Source organism: Epinephelus lanceolatus, chromosome 3 (genome assembly GCF_041903045.1).
Source record: "Epinephelus lanceolatus isolate andai-2023 chromosome 3, ASM4190304v1, whole genome shotgun sequence".
NCBI classification, from domain to species: Eukaryota; Metazoa; Chordata; class Actinopteri; order Perciformes; family Serranidae; genus Epinephelus; species Epinephelus lanceolatus.
The window spans coordinates 21,987,748-22,007,515 of NC_135736.1; the positions used below are offsets into that span (position 1 = coordinate 21,987,748).

The following is a 19,768-nucleotide window of genomic DNA, read 5'->3' on the forward strand; positions in this document are numbered from 1 at the left end:
TTAAAATACAAAGCATCAGTCCAGTGTCAAAACTGTTTTCCTGTTTTGTTGCTTTAAATACTGCACCCTGTCTTTGAGAATAAAGGAGACGGAGAAAAGAGAAAAATCACAGGGATATAAAAAGCCTTGTCTAATAGATTGACCTATCGCACATAAAAGGCCTCTAACATTAGCAGAGGGGTGTTTGTGTGTGTGTGTGTGTGTGTGTGTGTGTGTGTGTGTGTGTGTAAAAGGGAGAAAGAATTGCATGAATTTCCTGTCTAAATGTGGATTTTATCTCTTGCAAATGTCTCCCATAAAATGTTATGACAGTTTTTTTTTCTTTCCTGTCATTAGTGTTCATTCCTTTTCAATTATTCTCTCTTGTTATCAAACACGCACTGATTCACACACAAATCCACATCGGGCTTCTGTTCGCTTTAGCCAAAAGGTTCAGCTCATCATTTCCTCAGTGATTATTTCTAGCAGCCAGCTTTTGAAATCTGTCCTCTGTGGTCCTGTCAGCAGTCAACCTCAGTATATCAAACAATGAATACTCAAAGGGAGCTGGTCAAACAACAAAGCTAGGTGGTGAAAGTTTGAAAGATTATTAACATAACAAAAAATATTGCCCTATAAAGGGAATATCTTTCGACGTAATATGTATTATGTAGTCTTTGTGTCTATTTGAAGTCTCTTCCATCTTTTAATCCGGACTAGATGACTTAATAAAGCTTAATTGGATTAATATTTAATACGCTGGGTAATTACTGAGTACCCTGAGAGTTTAAAACACTGTTGCTCAAGGACTCACTTGTGTCTATGCAATGGTGAACTAAGTGTATTCACCTAAGTACTGTACTCAAATACAACATTAAGGCACTTGTGCTTTAGTAGAGCATTTCCATTTCATTCCACCATATAGGAAAAACATGTGATGGGCTCATAAAGTAAAATATAATTTATGGATTCAACAGTTTAGAAAATTAGCTCCACTTGACCAACAATAATAGTTAAGTTTAATAAAACAGCAACATACACCGACCTTCACCCAAGAGAGCGGCAGGGGCAGACTGGGGCAAAAAAGAGGCCTGGGAATTTAGTACCTGACTGGCCCACTCAGGGGCTGGGGCGGCAAGTGATGGCGGCAAATGCTGGCGGCGGATGATGGCGGTGCATGATGGCGGTGGATGCTGGTGGTGGATGATGGTGGTGGATGCTGGTGGTGGATGCTGGTGGTGGATGATGCCGGCGGATGCTGGTGGTGGAACAAATATGTTCACATACATGTGGGAGACAAAAAAATATACGTTAACATTATTGAAGGGATAATGACACATCATTTAACCTGAGGCCTTGATTAGAACAAATATGTAATATTTTTAATGTTAGTTAAAATAGTTAGTCTGCAATAGTTGCTTAATAGTGTGAAGACTGGTGAACATGTAAGTCACACTAATAATGATCATAACATAATAATAAACATATCATCACCTTACTGAAGTAGCAATTTCTGCAGCAGATAAGTAAACACAGGTGAAAAGTGTACTATGTAATGTACTATACAGTATGCGTTTTATTCACAAGTACACAATGGTCTCTAAACCAGGTTTAGTAAAAGGCTATGATGGTCTTGTCTGAATGCTTCAAAAAGATGAGGCTTTAATTCATCCAAAACATTCCAAGTGTTGTGAAAAGAGAACACGTTGAAAAGTAAACACCAACAGTACACATCCTCTGAGTCACCATTAAGTTGATTTTATGTAGGCTGCATGTGAGTGAACATATTATTCTGTAACCCTACTAACTGTTAACATATAGTAAATGCACTTTAAATGTCAAAATTTACTTACATGTACTGAAGAGCATTCTCCTACATCGTGTTGTTTGATATTTATGTTTTAAATATGCATATATTTCATTGATATTATATAGAAAAATGTTTAACACAATAACCTATGGTGCCTCAGATAAGCACAATTACATGTTCTTAAGTATATACTGAATAAGCACAGCTTAAGTTTTATAAACTGCAAATAATACACTTTAAGAACACATTAATACACATTTCCCCCTCACAGTTCATGTAGACTGTCTCAATTTCTATATTATCCAACAATACCCACACAAACAGAATAAAACTGACATTCATTTTAATGTTGATGAATTAGCAAAGTAATATACAGCAGAGCAGCATTTAGCTCACTGGCTTAAGGGAAATAACGTTACACAAGAGATGATGTTAGATCAGATGTTCAGCTATTTTTTTAGTTACTTAGCCATGCTGATGTTGGCTAATGCTACTGAGCGCTGTCTGGCTCTATTAACGTTACACAATAATGACGTTCAGCCAAACTAGCCTACATGCCTTGTGCTAAAAGTTAACAAGCTAGCCAAATAATGTTATCACATTTGCTTACAGCCGCCTCACCTGACTAGCATCCATAGACATATATACGTAGACGCCGCATTGACTGCCGCTGCCTATCAGAGCCGACGTCCTCGCCAGCTGCCATCTTGGATAGGATGGTATATATATATACAGTACAGGCCAAAAGTTTGGACACACCTTCTCATTCCATGCGTTTTCTTTATTTTCATGACTATTTACATTGTAGATTCTCACTGAAGGCATCAAAACTATGAATGAACACATGTGGAGTTATGTACTTAACAAAAAAAGGTGAAATAACTGAAAACATGTTTTATATTCTAGTTTCTTCAAAATAGCCACCCTTTGCTCTGATTACTGCTTTGCACACTCTTGGCATTCTCTCCATGAGCTTCAAGAGGTAGTCACCTGAAATGGTTTTCACTTCACAGGTGTGCCTTATCAGGGTTAATTAGTGGAATTTCTTGCTTTATCAATGGGGTTGGGACCATCAGTTGTGTTGTGCAGAAGTCAGGTTAATACACAGCCGACAGCCCTATTGGACAACTGTTAAAATTCATATTATGGCAAGAACCAATCAGCTATCTAAAGAAAAACGAGTGGCCATCATTACTTTAAGAAATGAAGGTCAGTCAGTCCGGAAAATTGCAAAAACTTTAAATGTGTCCCCAAGTGGAGTCGCAAAAACCATCAAGCGCTACAACCAAACTGGCACACATGAGGACCGACCCAGGAAAGGAAGACCAAGAGTCACCTCTGCTTCTGAGGATAAGTTCATCCGAGTCACCAGCCTCAGAAATGGCAAGTTAACAGCAGCTCAGATCAAAGACCAGATGAATGCCACACAGAGTTCTAGCAGCAGACCCATCTCTAGAACAACTGTTAAGAGGAGACTGCGCCAATCAGGCCTTCATGGTCAAATAGCTGCTAGGAAACCACTGCTAAGGAGAGGCAACAAGCAGAAGAGATTTGTTTGGGCCAAGAAACACAAGGAATGGACATTAGACCAGTGGAAATCTGTGCTTTGGTCTGATGAGTCCAAATTTGAGATCTTTGGTTCCAACCGCCGTGTCTTTGTGAGACGCAGAAAAGGTGAACGGATGGATTCCACATGCCTGGTTCCCACTGTGAAGCATGGAGGAGGAGGTGTGATGGTGTGGGGGTGTTTTGCTGGTGACACTGTTGGGGATTTATTCAAAATTGAAGGCACACTGAACCAGCATGGCTACCACAGCATCCTGCAGCGACATGCCATCCCATCCGGTTTGCGTTTAGTTGGACGATCATTAATTTTTCAACAGGACAATGACCCCAAACACACCTCCAGGCTGTGTAAGGGCTATTTGACCAAGAAGGAGAGTGATGGAGTGCTGCGGCAGATGACCTGGCCTCCACAGTCACCGGACCTGAACCCAATCGAGATGGTTTGGGGTGAGCTGGACCGCAGAGTGAAGGCAAAGGGGCCAACAAGTGCTAAACACCTCTGGGAACTCCTTCAAGACTGTTGGAAAACCATTTCAGGTGACTACCTCTTGAAGCTCATGGAGAGAATGCCAAGAGTGTGCAAAGCAGTAATCAGAGCAAAGGGTGGCTATTTTGAAGAAACTAGAATATAAAACATGTTTTCAGTTATTTCACCTTTTTTTGTTAAGTACATAACTCCACATGTGTTCATTCATAGTTTTGATGCCTTCAGTGAGAATCTACAATGTAAATAGTCATGAAAATAAAGAAAACGCATTGAATGAGAAGGTGTGTCCAAACTTTTGGCCTGTACTGTATATATACATACATACATACATACATATATATATATATATATATATATATATACATACATATATACATACATATATATACACACACAATATTTATATACTGTATAAACACAATATACACAATACAAAACACAGTATAGCATATTATGTATGGCACACCTTTGTGCACATATTCACTTTTCCACCAGCTGTGTTGCAAATATCCCTGCTGCTCATCCTTCTGTATCTTTTTTCAAATTATCTTGACCACAGTCCCATTTTCATAGTTATAATACCAATACCAAAATTAATTTCAGTGTTTATGTAAATACTGAAAATGTTTTTTACTACTTTTGAGGGATCACAGTAGTCAGTGTAATAAGAATAAGAAGAACTTTATTAATCCCCGAAAAGAAAATTTCAAAGAAGTCTGTAAGATCATCTATTTAACAAAGAATTATTAAGTCTGATGGCTGTGGGTATAAAAGAGAGTGTGTGTGAGAAATAAACTCAATCAACAATCAAGCTTTTTCTTTATTAAAATATATTAATAAATGTATTAATATGACAAACTATGTTTTGTATTGTGTATATTGTGTGTATATTGTGTTTATACAGTATATACAGTATATATACATATATATATATATGTGTGTGTGTATATGTGTGTGTATATCTATCTATCTATATATGCATATATATATATATATATCGCACTCTGGGGTTGAGGTGAATAAAAGAACTGTGTTGTGACCTAAATAACATGCTGTTGCTATTTGCAGAAAGTATTAAAGCATGAAATCCCGCATTTGTAATGTACGTACGCATCCTGTATCATAACTACATGTGTGCCGTTTGTAACAAACCAAACCTCGTGAAAATCAGTTGAAAATTCAGTGAGTTATTCTATTTTACTTGTGCATACAGCTCCTTCCTCAATAGAAGTGAATGCACTGTGGAGGCGAAGCGAGACCCATCCAAGATGGCGGCCGGCGAGGACGCGCTCAGGCAGTCAATGCGGCGTCTATGTATATATGTCTATGACTAGCATACCCCTCCTGGTCACGTTATCCTCCTCCTGCAGACGGCGACGCGAGAGCTGCAGGTGCTGCTGCGGATGCTTAAGGTCCTGCTTGAGATGCAGCAGCAGAAAATAAATGTGTCAACTTTTGACATTTGGCAGCATGTGCCTGTAGTGCCTGCCTTTTTTTGTCTCTCAACTTCTCCGCTCCTCCTTTCCGTTTCTCCTCCATTTTTGCATGTGTGTATGATTGATTGATTGATTGATTGACAGATGCAGAGGGAGGAGGGACCGAGGCCCTTGGCCTTCGGCTGTGATTGGCCAACAGCCCCAGGACCGAGGTGAAAGGGGTGTGACACACCCATGTGGGCCAATGTTGATTAGCCAGACACTAGAGAAACTGTAAACATTGGTTATCATATTAAAGGCCAGCCCAACTGCGCCGAAAGTCGTTTTTTTTTTTTTTTTTCTCTCAGTCCGGCCGTACTGGCCTACTGATGCAGCGGCCCACCGGGAAAACTCCCAGTACTTGATGGCCAGTCCGCCTCTGGAGAGCAGTGTTAGCGTACTGTAAGATTTTAAAGCCAAACCCTGTTCTTTTTTCCTAAACCTAACCACTTCCCTTTGTTGCTTAAACCTAACCATGAGCGTTTTTTGTTGAAGGAAAAAAATATGTCAGTTCGCTGTGTTGTACCAACGCAGTGCATTTCCTTTTACTTTGAAAGAGACTGTATGTAAACGTTAACTTCCCTGTGAAAACTGAAGTGTATTTTGAAAGAAGACAATGAATGTAACAGGCAGAACTTGACACTGCGTCCCAGAAGGTCAACAGCCAATGCACCCAAGGTACCTTGCACTTGAAATCAAACGTCAATATGTGACGATGTGAGGTCGGAGTGAGAATGTGTTGATCGAGGGTGCCACTGAGCAGAACAGGCTGTAAGCATGGACATATTATCCCCTCACAAAGTTGATATGACTAACTTGTTAACAATAAGCTGCTTATTTAAACATCCAGCAGACACGGAGCGACATTAGCATTCACTTGGAGTTACATTTCTGGCCTTTTACTTCTACTATTGATTATGTATTTTTACAGTGTGCACAATATTCTTTCCTTGGTAAAGGATATCTGTACACCTTCTACCCCTGTGTCTGTCTGCTGTGCATGTACAAGTTACATCTTGTGTGTTCAGGGCTGGACTGGGACAAAAAATCGGCCCGGGCATTTTGAGCCTAGTCCGGCCCACAAGGTATTGATGGAAAGACAATGAAGCCTATGAATGAAAACAAACTTTCTTGTGACACCGCTTGTACACTGTCTTGTTGGTGTATATGTACTTGTCTAATAAATTTAAACCTACACCATCCTCCCAGTCCCATTATTCTATACAGTACATACATAGAGGAACCCAAAAGGCTGCTTGGTCTAGTGAACCTCCTGAACAATGAACGCATGATGGGATCCTGAAAATTGGACAGTGAGGAACAGAGGTGAGACATGATCATTGATGAATATTAAAATGAATAAATGACAGATTTAGTAATATTTTCATAGACTATGTACTCACCACATCAAAAAACAGCACAGCAACACATAATACTTCCTCAAACATGGCAACCTTTAAAAAGTGAAGGGATATTTTAAATTGAATGGAAACATGCCCACAATAAAAACAAAATACAGGTAATTATTGTCCACAAGAGTTTGCTGTTACATGTCAGTAAAAAACAAGATAAAAACACAACTTATCTAGAATAAAGAGGATATTTATGTATAAAAGACAAATACATTTAAGTAGTTACTTTTAACTCCAAGCCACTTTTATGTTGATGAGCAGCATCACATCTCCTGGCAAATCCTAATTTGATTCAATTTAAATTATATTTGCAAGTGCACTTATATCAATTAATAGACATTGAAATATTTTACTACCTAACTAATAAAGACTATATTTAACTAAATGAATAAAATAAAGTTACTGAAGCACTAAGATCACCATCACTAGTATAACATCATAGAAACAGCCCAGCAGTAGAGAAACCCCGTCATGCTGCTCAACAGCCAGCTAAATTGTTAAATGGCCTACACATAACTATGCTGTGTTAAGAGTTAGCAAGCACAACGAAAATGAACTATCAACCAAACTTGATTTATATCTGACCCAGGTAGACTGCAGTTCATCCCTTCTTACCTGAAGTTCAAATTCCCCTCCAGTCGCACCGACTGTGCCGTCGTCATATAATGCGGCGGCCGCGGGTCTCCTCCTCCTGCCTCCCCTTCGCCTCCTCCGCCTGCTGACGGCCACCTCCGCCATCATTACCTGCTGCGGTTGCTTTGGATGCCAGTGCGGGTGCGGTCACTGATGCTGCCGCTGAAGAAGCTCCGCCATAGCCAGCAAACATCTGTGTTATTTAAACACATTTGGCAGCATCTTCCTAAAGGGCTTGTCTCTTTTTCTCTCTTATTTTTCCCGCACCTCCTTTGAGTTTCTTGTCAATTTTGTCAATCTCCTCTCTCTCTGTATGATTAACTGACTGGCAACCGAGGCCCAAGTGGGAGGGGGCATCGGCCCTCGGCTGTAATTGGTCCAGCCCAGAATCAATCATGACTAATGGGCCAATCTACCAGTGTTGTGTACCAATAGGTATCATGACATGACTAAAAAAAAAAAAAAAAAAAGGCCCGGCCCAAAATTACCATCGGCCCACCGGGCCAGTCCAGCCCTTTGTGTGTTACTGTATGCATGATGCCACACTATGTTGCACTATGTTGCATTACAATGGCAGACTTAAAGGTCATGGAGAGCACTGAAACGGACTGTATGTCTGATTAAAACCTTTTTAAAAATAATTTTCATGTATTCAACACAGTATTTTCATTGTATTTTCTCTTATGCAATGCATCAAGACACCAAAGCACATTTCTTGTACAGTACATGAAAACCTACCTGGCAATAAATTGGATTCTGTTTCTAGACCTCATAATTATTCCCAGCTTCCTTTCTTCACATTCAAAAGCCATTTCCAACAATGACTCAATGGTAGGATGACAACCATGCACAACCTAAATGTGTTTTATGTCCTCATTTCCAGTGATGTTTTCCTTTATGAGCTACCATCTGTATTTAGTTTAATGGCAGATTCATCTTTGTCAGTCAGTGGCTCGAAAAAATAACAACAGGTTCTTGTCTCAGCAGGGATAAACAGGCAGTGCTCCTACGTACTGGCACTAATTGGTGTCACTTGATCTTCTGTGTGTGCATATGCTTTGTGTATTCCTTCTGTCTTTATTTTGAATGTAATCTTGTGCTGTCCATTAGCAAGTCAGTGTATGTACAGCAGTGGCATATGGTAGTTAGGACAGGCCAGGCCCCAGTGCATGTTGTTATGGTGGGCCCTGGTGCAAGATTAGCTATGACTTGACACTGGACAACATCAATAAACATAATACCAAGCAAATCATTAGCGCCAATCAGTATATGACAAAAATACCAAATAAAATAAGAAAGTATTCATTCCATTAAATATTCTTAATAGTTTATGTCTTGTTTTATCAAAGAGAAATAACTGACTGTAAGCAGTATTAGGAGAGTGTTATTAGATTAATTAATCATGTTATGAATAATGACTAACACAGAGACAGGATGAAAAGAAGGCGTCTTGTAATTCAGGGCCTTATACTGTGGGATCACTGTCACATGGTCAATGGACTTAATGAACACACAGTGCACATGGTGTCAGATACAATGATGCCAGTTTTTTGATCAGGGAAAATACCCTCACTGATGTGCATATGTGTTACCATGGTTACATGTATGCATTAGCGTAAATAGGTTATGGGATATACTGTACATGGTCTTTGTCAGGATCAATTATGAGATTGGGGACAGATTTTACAATCAGTGCATGGATTTATTAGCTGTTGAAATAATGCTAAAATCACACATCTGCTATCATAAAATTTTGAGGTTGGATTGTTTTCTTTCACACCACAAACGAATCGCACCAGACTCTGTTTGAAAGCGGCCCCGAAACTCACCTTTTCGAGTAGTCTCTGTTTGGTTGTTTGGTCAATCGGACCTGAGTTTGTGTTAGATGAATGTTAGGTGTGTGTGTATTTTTCATCTTCAGTGGTGTTTGTCTAACAGTGAAGGCAGCAAGTCCCATGATCCCATGTTACCTCAAGACATAATCAAAGTCTGTCTTTTGTTAGTGTTATGATTGAGAGACCCTTGGCAGCAGATATTACATATTGTGCTTTTGAGTGAAATCAAATTAAACAGGAAAGTCAGCTAACTGTTTCATTCACTACTGTTTCCTCCACTGCCTCTCTCTCTGTCTCTTCTGTTGGAGAAGTGGACACCGATGCCACCACCACTAATGATGTTCAGCCCATTATTGCCCTACAGTGCTGCCCTTGGAGAGTTTAACAGAAGACAATTCACGGATGACCTTTTGCCCCGTTTAGATCTTGATTAGTCAGCGTGACAGGATCAACCCGTTGGATGGCCTGGGGCACAAATTTACTGTTAGACCCCCATTTGATCCCTCGCTGTCACCTCCTAAAACACCTTTTCTCTTCCAAGTCCTCATTAAGAACAGTGCACACTGCAGCGTAGCAGCTGTGTTATGTTCACAGAGAGACCTAACAACCAACCAGTGTTTTGGAAAATCACTGGGCTCCAGGTTTTCTGTGTCGGTGCTAATTTGATGAAGTACTTTTATTTAGGAATATGCACCATGTGGGCACAATATAGACTAAAATAATTAAAGCTGCTATAATCAATATTTTTATATTAGCAATGGATCATTTCACGTGGATGTGAAGAAGGTTGCTATTAGGAACAAAGGCACAGACAATCATTATCCAGCTACAGTCCACAACCCCTGAGCTCTACTGAGCTGTTTTAAGGATGTTTTAGCTCTTTTCTTTTTGTTTTTGAAGCAAAATTATTGTTTTTTCTCAGCCAACTCTCCCCCCAGCATGATCAGTCAGCTGTTTTCAACAGAAAGCACTACATGCGCAGTACCACACAGTGGACAGAAATTATCGACAAGCTAGTGAACATAATGGAACATTAAGCTTGATGACGAAAACAAAGCTACAAGGAGAGTTAATACTGGAGTTACATTCATCATGTACACACAAACATATCTCCAAATGACAGGTAATGTTGCTCTGTGTTTGCTGAATGTGTCAATAAACCACTGGTGGCTACTATATTCACAATATTGATATGTTAATGTTGTGTTTACAACTTGATCCTGCTGCCAAACAAAATCAGTTAATGTAGTTCTGGGTATATGGTCAAGTCAGGTCAATTGTAATTCTACAGCCCAATATCACAGCTCTATCCTTAACAGTTATGGTTATATTAGCACGGAGCCCTTCCACAAGAGAAGGTATAAGATCAGTGGTGGATGAAGGATTCCAAACTTGTACTTAAGTAAAAGTAGTAATACCACAGTGCAGAAATACTCTGAGTTTTGTATTCAAAACTGTACATGATAAAGTGCTAAAGTATTATCATCAAAATTCTTAAAGCACTAAAAGTAGAAGTACACATTATGCAGAATGGCCTCATTCAAAATAATATAAATTATATTACTTCTTTGATGATTATATTTTGTATTAATCAAATAAATAACCAAAGCGTGCGTAAAAGGTGCAGTATTACCCTCTGAGACGTGGTGGAGTAGAGAGATAAAGTTGGAGAACATAGAAAAACTCAGGTAAAGAAGAAAAAAAATCTGCCTCACATCTGTACAAAAGTGTAGTTCTTGATTAAATGTACTAAGTAACTTTACATCCCTGTTTAAGATTAAGTGATAGCGCATGTTCCACCTTTGTTAATTCTGTATTATGTGTGGTGGAAGTTGTCGGATTAACATGAATTTAATCAAATCACACACAGAAAAAGCAAATGATTCGCACTAAAATGCAGGATGTGGGCACTCTGGTTGTAAGCCAGCCTTATCAGTCACAAAGCCGGCAGATAAAGAAAAATGGAGTAAAGCAAGGACAGGAAGAGCTTTTTTCAGAGGTCACCAGCTGTTATGAGTTTTGAGTTTTTAATGCTCCACTAGAAGATTGTGAAGGAGAGATCACTGAGGGCACAGGCAGCCAGCAGGATGACCTGCACTGGGATTTATAAAGGAGTGAAAATCAACTTCACAATTAATGGAAACAGTCCCATCAGCCCCTCCATCTCCCCATCTCCTGCTACCCCTGACTCTCTCGCCTTCCCCGGAGCTACAGGCACCAAAGAAGACCGGCACATCTTTTGAGCCTACTCTATCACTTTATCATTATTCCCAGTGGCCTCAGAGGTGACACACTGCATAGGCCCCCTCTAAATTGTGTGCTCTCTTAGCCAATACACTTTCTATAGCTTGAGCAGAGCAGAGCAGACCATATCAATCTGTGGTCGTTTATTGTTTGTTATCGTGTGTGTTCTGTTTTTCATTATTTTTTTTTGCATAGTTTTGTTATGTTTTTCTAGGTGAGATTTCCTAACATAAGCCTGTAATGGGTTCCTACCTTACCTGCACATGCTGTGTAGGTAGGGTAGAAAGGTACTTCTATGTTCTGTTTTCTTATTTCATATGTGCAAATAAATGAAATGAAATGAAAAATCTAACCTTTGAATAAAAAACAGGACACTCCCAAGTCTCTTCTATACTAGTACTGGTTAACAATTCTGTGCAGGCAGATGTCAGTCAAACTATGACTGTGGAAAATTGTAGCTTGCTTCAAATTCCCCCAAAAATTTCTGAGACATTTCTGAAGCTGTCTCATCATCTGCAAGTAGTGTGAGGATGGATTTATACTTCGACTGTGCCGGACCAGTAGCAACTACAAGATTACATTGACAAAGCTGACATTCTGTTCTGACATGTAACTACATGTCAGAACAGAACACTATTCATCAGTGACAGAGAGAGATAAAGTCCTTCATATGTAACCATAGCTGCTGAAGCAGTCCACTGCCCACAATCTGGAGCTGTCGCAGATACCACTCTCCTGAAAGGGAATAAATTGTAGCCAGTGGGCCAGTAAGTAACCACTGTAAAAAAAAAATGAAGAAATGTATTAATTTTTCAATATATATTGTTAAATAGGTGCACACTATGGCTGGAGACGTGGTCTTAAAGGATTAAGGGGAATTTTTTTATTTCACTTCTACTTTAAAGAAAGACTCTTAATAGTCTTCGTCTTTTCAGTAACTAACAAAGTGATGACACTGCAGACCCTCTGCTCTTGGCTCTGTATAAATGAATCAGTGTTAACTGCACAGCAGTCATCCCCATCCAGCTAGACGCAGCGAAAAAGTTACCCCTTTGTTACAAAGTGAATGAAAGAATTCAAACACATGTTAATGTGGGGAATATAAAGCATGATACACCTTGATCATATACAACACATGTATCAAGTGGAGGTGATATCAACAGCTGAAATATGATGCTCAACTCCTTGCAATGACTATAAATACAGCCCATCTGTTTCCTTCATGCTTTGCATTAAGTCATAGCAGATTCAATCAATACTGTAGTCTGTGATAAATTAAATGTTGTATACATAATGACATCTTAGAGCATAATTAATTTAGTCACTTTTCCAGTGTGGAAGTAGAACATACACAAACCTGGTTAGAAATATTAGACATGGATTACATCCACATCAGAACGTCAGAGCTAGATTACAACATATTTTAACAAACTAACAGATGTTATTAAACACTACACTCGCCCACAGTTTTACACTCTCATGCTACATAAAGTGAGGTCTTCACAAGTCCATAAGATAAATGTGATTTTCCCAGGTGCAGCTGTAGAGAGAAGCTGCATCATAATGACAATGTTTAGTGGTATACTTTGGGATCTATGAATCTGCCCACTAGCTCAAGCCTGCAGCGCAGAATATAGTTTTATGTACCAGACAGTAAGTGGTCACAGCAGGTGCAAGCCTGGTAAGACAGATGTGTCTCGACTGGTGAAAGATTGTAGCAGAGAGGGTTTACTCACTTCAGATGGAAGTAGACAGAGAAGCTTTCTCAGCAGGCAGCTGAAACACAGTGATCTTTACTGTCTTCATAATTTTAATGGTCTTACAAAAATGTTACTTCTGTGTATTTTGTGTATCAGCCGGACATTGAAGCAGCTTTAGAAAACATCAGTGATGTATAAACTGGTCTCCAGTTGTTTGAATTCATGTCTTTCTTTAAATAAGCAGGATTATCAGACATCTTTCAACTTTACCAAAGATTAAACCTGCAATAATATTATTAATAGCAACAATGGGTCAAATGATTTTAATGTGAAAGCGGTAGAATAGAAACCCAGCAAGAACTGTCATCACTCTTCAGTTCCTCTCAGAGTGCAGCTTCAGTGTTTGGTTCCCAATCAGCAACTCTGTGTCAAGCTCTACAGAAGGCATGTTTTTGGGGATAAAAATCTAATAAACCAGTTGTGTACTACCTGCAATGCACCAAACAGCAGACACAGTCAGCAACTAGCTGGTGAGCACAGTGGAACATATAAGAGCCAAAAAGCCAGATATTGAGTGAATATTGCACTTAAATTTGTCAGGTGGACTCCAAATGAATACTGATGTTGCGTCATGACTGCTGGATGTGTAAAAAGCAACTGTCTGCTAAAATGTTAGCCACTTTATGAGATAGTGTGTGAATGCTGTGTGAACATAACAAAATGAAAAAAGCAAACTTGAAAAAATAAACTTACATTTAAGAAAATTATATTCACTATTTCACACATAAATAATACTGATTTTAAGTTACTAATTTATTATAAACATGCCATTATTTTGTAAAATAAATAGCAAATAATAATAATGATAATAATAATAATAATAATTAAAGTATTAAGGACTTAAAGTATGATTTGTGATATCTCAAAAAAACAACCTCTATTAGACTTACAAAACTGTTATAATATTAAAGTGAGCGTAGCAATGTCAAGCTCAGCTCACATCCCAGCGACCACAGCTGTCTCAAACAGCCAATCAACTGATGGAGCAGCTGATTGATGGAAGGGAGTCAGCTGATAGATCACATGATTCCTTTCTATGCAACCAATTGGTGAATCTCATTCAGGGCGCTCTGTTTAAACTGCTCTGGCCTGCCTACTGTTGCTGCTTCCTCTGCAAGCCACTTTGCAACCCGCCTCCACCCCAGCTCCTCCTTTTCATGTTGTGTCTGACTTACCAATGTAATTTCTGTTTGTCACTGATACTGCTCTGTTCGGTTCCTGGGGGTCTTTGCTGCTGCCCCCCCTGCCTTAATCTTTCCATGTAGGTGCATGGAAGGGCAGGGAGGTTTGCTCACTCTGCCTCAGGCTTTCCTCATTTGCATGTGGAAGGGCAGAGAGGTGTGCTCTCTCTGCCTTACGGCTTTCCAAGCAGGCGCATGGAAGGGTGGAGAGGTGTGCTCTCCTCGCCTCAGGCTTTCCACATAGGTGCGTGGAAGAGGCTTTCTGCGTAGGCCCGAGGAAAGGCAGAGGGGCCCCAGAACAGAGCCATACTGCCAAATATTAAATGCAAATGGAAATAAAGTTTACTTCCACTAAAGCAGTCCTGACTGAAATACTAATCCATCATTAACAAAGGACTCATTAAAACAGTTGTGGACCATTTTGAACAATGACCAAAGTTTTCCTAACACAAAGGTTGTTATTTCTAAATAAAGAACCAAGAGATGACGAAGCCATAGGCGTGTTGCCAACCACGAAAAGCCTAAAAGATTGGTTTGAATGGAAGCCAATTCACATCAAACCAAACTCTTAGAAAATTCCTCTTCAAGATGGTCATTGTATAAATTAGTTAATTTTACCATAAGATTTGTTCTGCTTATTGACAGCTGTTTCTTCTGTCCCTCCTTCTCACAGTAATTACTGTGTACTCCCCTCACTTCAAAGGCTGGTAAATATTCTAATACAGGATAACAAGAAATTACAATTTCTCTTATACCAGCAGCAAACACAGAGTGATTAATGCAAAGGCTCACTGGAGTGTGAAATTACCCAAATGTTATTATGTAAAAATGCAAGAGGCTTGATTATTTTCACCTTGAAAACTATAAATTCATTCTTCTGTCTGTCTTCCATACAATCCCACTCCAAAAAAACTCCATTATATCTCACTGTTGTTGGAGTGTCCAGAATTAGTGGTTAGAGATGTGTTTCTGATTTCTTGGGTTTAAGTCTGGCCAAGGAAGCTTGTGCCTTGTTCTTCTCTTGCACCAGTTCTTCTTATCTGACCTCAGACACCCACTGTACAGGATATTGCAGGAGCTCTGAGTTACAAGGCAAGCTGGCACAAGACTCTATAATTAAAGGTTTTCAGTAAAAACTTAAAGAAGGCATCAGCAAATTCACAAACAGGCTGACTGCAAAGAAAATCACAGCTTGATTAATATCATATTTATGGAATATTTTGACCTCTCATTCCTACCACATCTTACAGTATTTACATGCATTCAAATACATTATTTATTTCATGCTTCCTCATTATGGTAATACAGACACAAAGGTATGCTTAAGATTGATTTACAAGAACCACTTTCAGGGAAGAGAAAGATTGCTAAATCAAAAGTCAACTATTAGTGTCTTGCCAAGACTTAGAGAAGAAGATTGATACCCCTAACTTTACTTTCACATTAAGTATGGAGCTGGAGTCAGGAAATGATTTCAATCAGTCGAGTCTTAATTGAAAAGAAGCTTAAAGAGTGATCAAAAATAATGCATCTGACACTGAAGAAACACGAGAGGAGTGTTTAGTGACTAGATTGCATCGTAACGGCATCATGTATTTCTTTTCAGGGGGTAGCAGCACCTTAAGCTGCACAGGAAAATACCCCCAGCTGAGTCTGGACACTGGTGTTGGTGTTCAAGGGTGAAGAGCAATGGCTGAAGATCTAGATGGATGTGAAGTGCAGCGGGACATGACCAAAACAAAGAATAATAGTCCATGGGCAGTGGTTGTAATGAAAACTGGAGGTTATGGAAGTCTGGCAGCAATGAGATGATTGGCTCACAGAAGTCGTGGCAAAACCTGATTGATGTAACTGAAAGAACTTGCTTTCATTCCCAGGTTGGAGTTAGCTGACAACCCGATGTGTCACGTAAAGACTTGGGGTTAATATCACAGACTTACAGTAGAGGGGTGACAAAGTGCCAGTATTTGATGATCTGGGGAAGAAAACAAGTTGGAGAAGAATCACAAAGTACAAGTTGATGCCCGTTAATACAACTATAAATTTGCTAGCATCAGCTGACATTAGCCACCCCAAGCTACTGCTGCAAAACTCCCGATTGTAATGAAATGAGCAGTGGTACATTTTATTGATTGTGAATTCAACTTCTTATTTGTCTCTCTTTAACAGACTTGCTTCAAGGTCAAAACTTGCATCTTCTAGGAGAAGAAAAGTGCTATTCTTTCTAGTACACTGTATGTACTCTGCTATTCATATGGCGTTCATTACTTCATATAATTTGGTAAAGCATGTATTAAGAGTGAACAACAACTCATGACTTGAGGGAAAAAAATTGAAAATTTCATTGAAAAGAGCTCAGACATGCCTGTTGATAGGCATCTGTGTGTATTAAGGTGCTTTATTTATTGTGTGTTTACACCTTCAGATATACGCACACAAAAACCTTACATGCCCAGTGGCAGTAACAAAGAGCACGGTAAATGGAAGGTTAATTGAGCAGTTTTGTAAGAGCTTATAATGATAAGATGATAATGAGATTTTTGTAATGAAAGATTTTTATTATAAAAGCAAGGTAAGTTGCAATAAGGGACGAGACGGAATATGAGAATATAGAAGACAAGTACAATGAAAAAGTGATGGGTGCAGAAAGCATGATGAAGGGAATGAGATATCTTTGGGAGCTTTGAACTCAGGGCAGGATGGCAGTGAGTGCACTGCCCTGAATACACAATGGCTCAGTTATACCTGGAAAAAGTGCTGATATACCGCCCCCCCCCCCCAAAAAACCTGGCTACACTTATCAACAGACATCTGTTGACTAAGCTGGCTGCATCGCCAGCTGTCCTTTCCAGGCGTGTGCGTGGCCACTGTGAGTATGAAGCAACAAGAAAACAATGCAGAGCTCTCTGGCAAACTTGAACTTGTCTCAGTTTGGGCCATAATGCACTCAAATGCCGACCAGCATCAAATCCACATCTCAGTTAGATTGCCTCATTGTGTATAGCAGTGGTTCTCAATCTTTTAAGGATACTATTAGGTCACAGAGCCCCACTTGATAAGATTTAGCTTCAGTGACCTCCATCTGAACAGAGTTTGGCTGGAGCTGGAGCCTATCCCAGGGTACACCCTTGAGAAGTCGCCAGACTATCACAGGGTTGACACATAGGGACAGACAACCATTCACACTCACATTCACACTTACGGACAATTTAGAGTCACAAATTAACCTGCATGTCTTTGGTTTGTGGGAGGAAGCCGGAGCACCCACAGAAAACCCACGCTGACACAGGGAGAACACGCAGACTCCACCCCACCCATATAGGTTGCTGTGGAGGAGTTGAAACCTAAAATCACAACAGTCAGTCTCTTGACATTTACTCACATTTGGCTCACTTCTATAGTGAATTAAAAAGTGAGAATAAACTACTTTCCGTTTTTCCTGGGGAACCCCTGGAACTCCCTCACTCTGGACCCCTAAATGAGAAACACTGGTGTAAAGCATTGTGTTACTGCTATTGTTTTCCACACAAGTGCCTTGATGAGGCAAATGATTGTTGACGTATTAACTCTTCAGAGTCTTAAAATCCTGACACAAAGGAGTACAAATTCGTATGTGCTGTCTCTTTGTTTGATAAACCTTCAAACTTTCTAGTCTGTGCTAAACTTTCTCACCTATATTAACGAGCTGGCTACAGCCACAATGCAAAGGAACTGAGAGCTGTTTATAGAAGATGCTGCCAGCTTCCGGATACTATTGATTTCCTCAACATCAAGGCTCACCTTCTTTTGACAGTGACTAACAATGATGGCAGTAAAGAATGTCAGTAACTGTAAGCTGTGCTTTACAAAACATTACTAGTACAATGACGCACAGGTGTCCTCCAGGACCCTGTGACATCACTGCTGGGCTGTTGAAAGCAACAAGTCCTCCAACCCTTACGACCACATAGGTTTTATGTTCACACCCTCCAGTACTAGGCTGTTCTCATGCACTGTTTGTACGTTTTCCTACAAAAACGAATGCATCAATGTTAGTACATATCCTATGTTATCATGAGACAGTAATTCTTGTATAACCCACATATTCAGGAAGGCTGTGATCATGTGACCAATGTGCTGATGGGACAGAAGAAGGTAGTTCCTGTGGGGAGGAAGGTTAACCTGTCCACACATCCCTTGCTCCTGCCGGTTCACCACACCCACCTCATCAAGCCAATTGCTCTCACCTGTGCCTCATTACTCCCCACTACTATAAACACCTTACAGACTTTGTCATATCCATGCAAGACTTTCCAGCGTCATTCCTGGACTGCTTCTTTGTTGCCGACCTCGCCTGTCTCCTCCTCTGTTCCCTAGTAAACCACTCAGCCTTCTGTCCCTGACCAAGAGCTCTGCTTCCACACTCTTAGTTTATGTTTGCCTGTTTCCTGTGGCTGTGTGAAGAGACTGCTAGTCACCTCTGTGTTGTTAGTTTACCTGTTGATGTTGCTGCCTGTGATTTTTGGTGCTGTGGATTACCTTGCCACGTGGCTGCACATTCTGCCTTTGTGTGTGCACTGTGGCATCCACTCATCGTCACCGTTGGTTCCCCAACTCCCCGCCGGCTCCGACCATCCCACAGTCGGCCCCTCACAGGTGTGTTGGCATTCCTCATGTGTTCACCTGATACCAGACCCTCTGCTCATCTGAAATCACCTCCCATCTGCTCCCTCACAAAACCACTGCACACTACTGAACTGTTTGCTGCTTGTGTCCATCCAGCAGACACTAGTGGCTCACCTGCTCTCTGCTACAGCATGCTGTGCCAAGTGCTTCATACTGAATCTGTACCTTGGAACGGCTCCGAGCCAAGAAATCGATTCTTACTGTTGTTTCACCTGGCTGCCTACTCTGCGTTACACAAGCAGAATATTAAAGGGCATTACAAACTTTCCTGTCTGTCTGTGGTGCTGCTATTTGGTTCAAACCACACCCTTTACATAGGCTGATATAGACCGAGTCTGCTGGGGGACCTGAGCCCCTTCCCTCTCTCTTGCTCTCAGATTGTGAAAAGTTCCTCATTTGCTAACATTCATGTTCTAGTACTGCATATCGCTAATTCGGCTTCCTGTCCAGAGCCTTTTTGCTCCACTGTGTCGCAGGTTCCCAAAAATCATGGCTGCATCTGGATTGTGGGTTGTGGTTGCGCTGCTGCCAATGTCCTGCCTAACTCCTACTACGACTGCTATTATTATCAGTCATACTTCTGCTACTATTATACACATATAATTAGTGTCACATACATGTACAGTACTACCATACAGGGCAGGAATTTCACGAGGGCCATGGCTCTTGTGCCCTCCTCATTTGGCCCTGTGCCCTTGAAAAAAATATCTGCCCTAAGGCC

General features: G+C 40.3%; 1 long non-coding RNA gene across 1 annotated transcript; it reads right to left on the minus strand.

The window, feature by feature from the left end:
* Positions 1 to 1,107: 1,107 nt before the first annotated feature.
* On the minus strand, positions 1,108 to 7,655 carry LOC144462461 (uncharacterized). The gene is made up of 3 exons (XR_013490756.1): positions 7,345 to 7,655; positions 6,721 to 6,771; positions 1,108 to 1,237 (listed from the first exon to the last, which is right to left on the minus strand). It is a non-coding gene; the product is annotated as an uncharacterized LOC144462461 (long non-coding RNA).
* Positions 7,656 to 19,768: the final 12,113 nt, after the last annotated feature.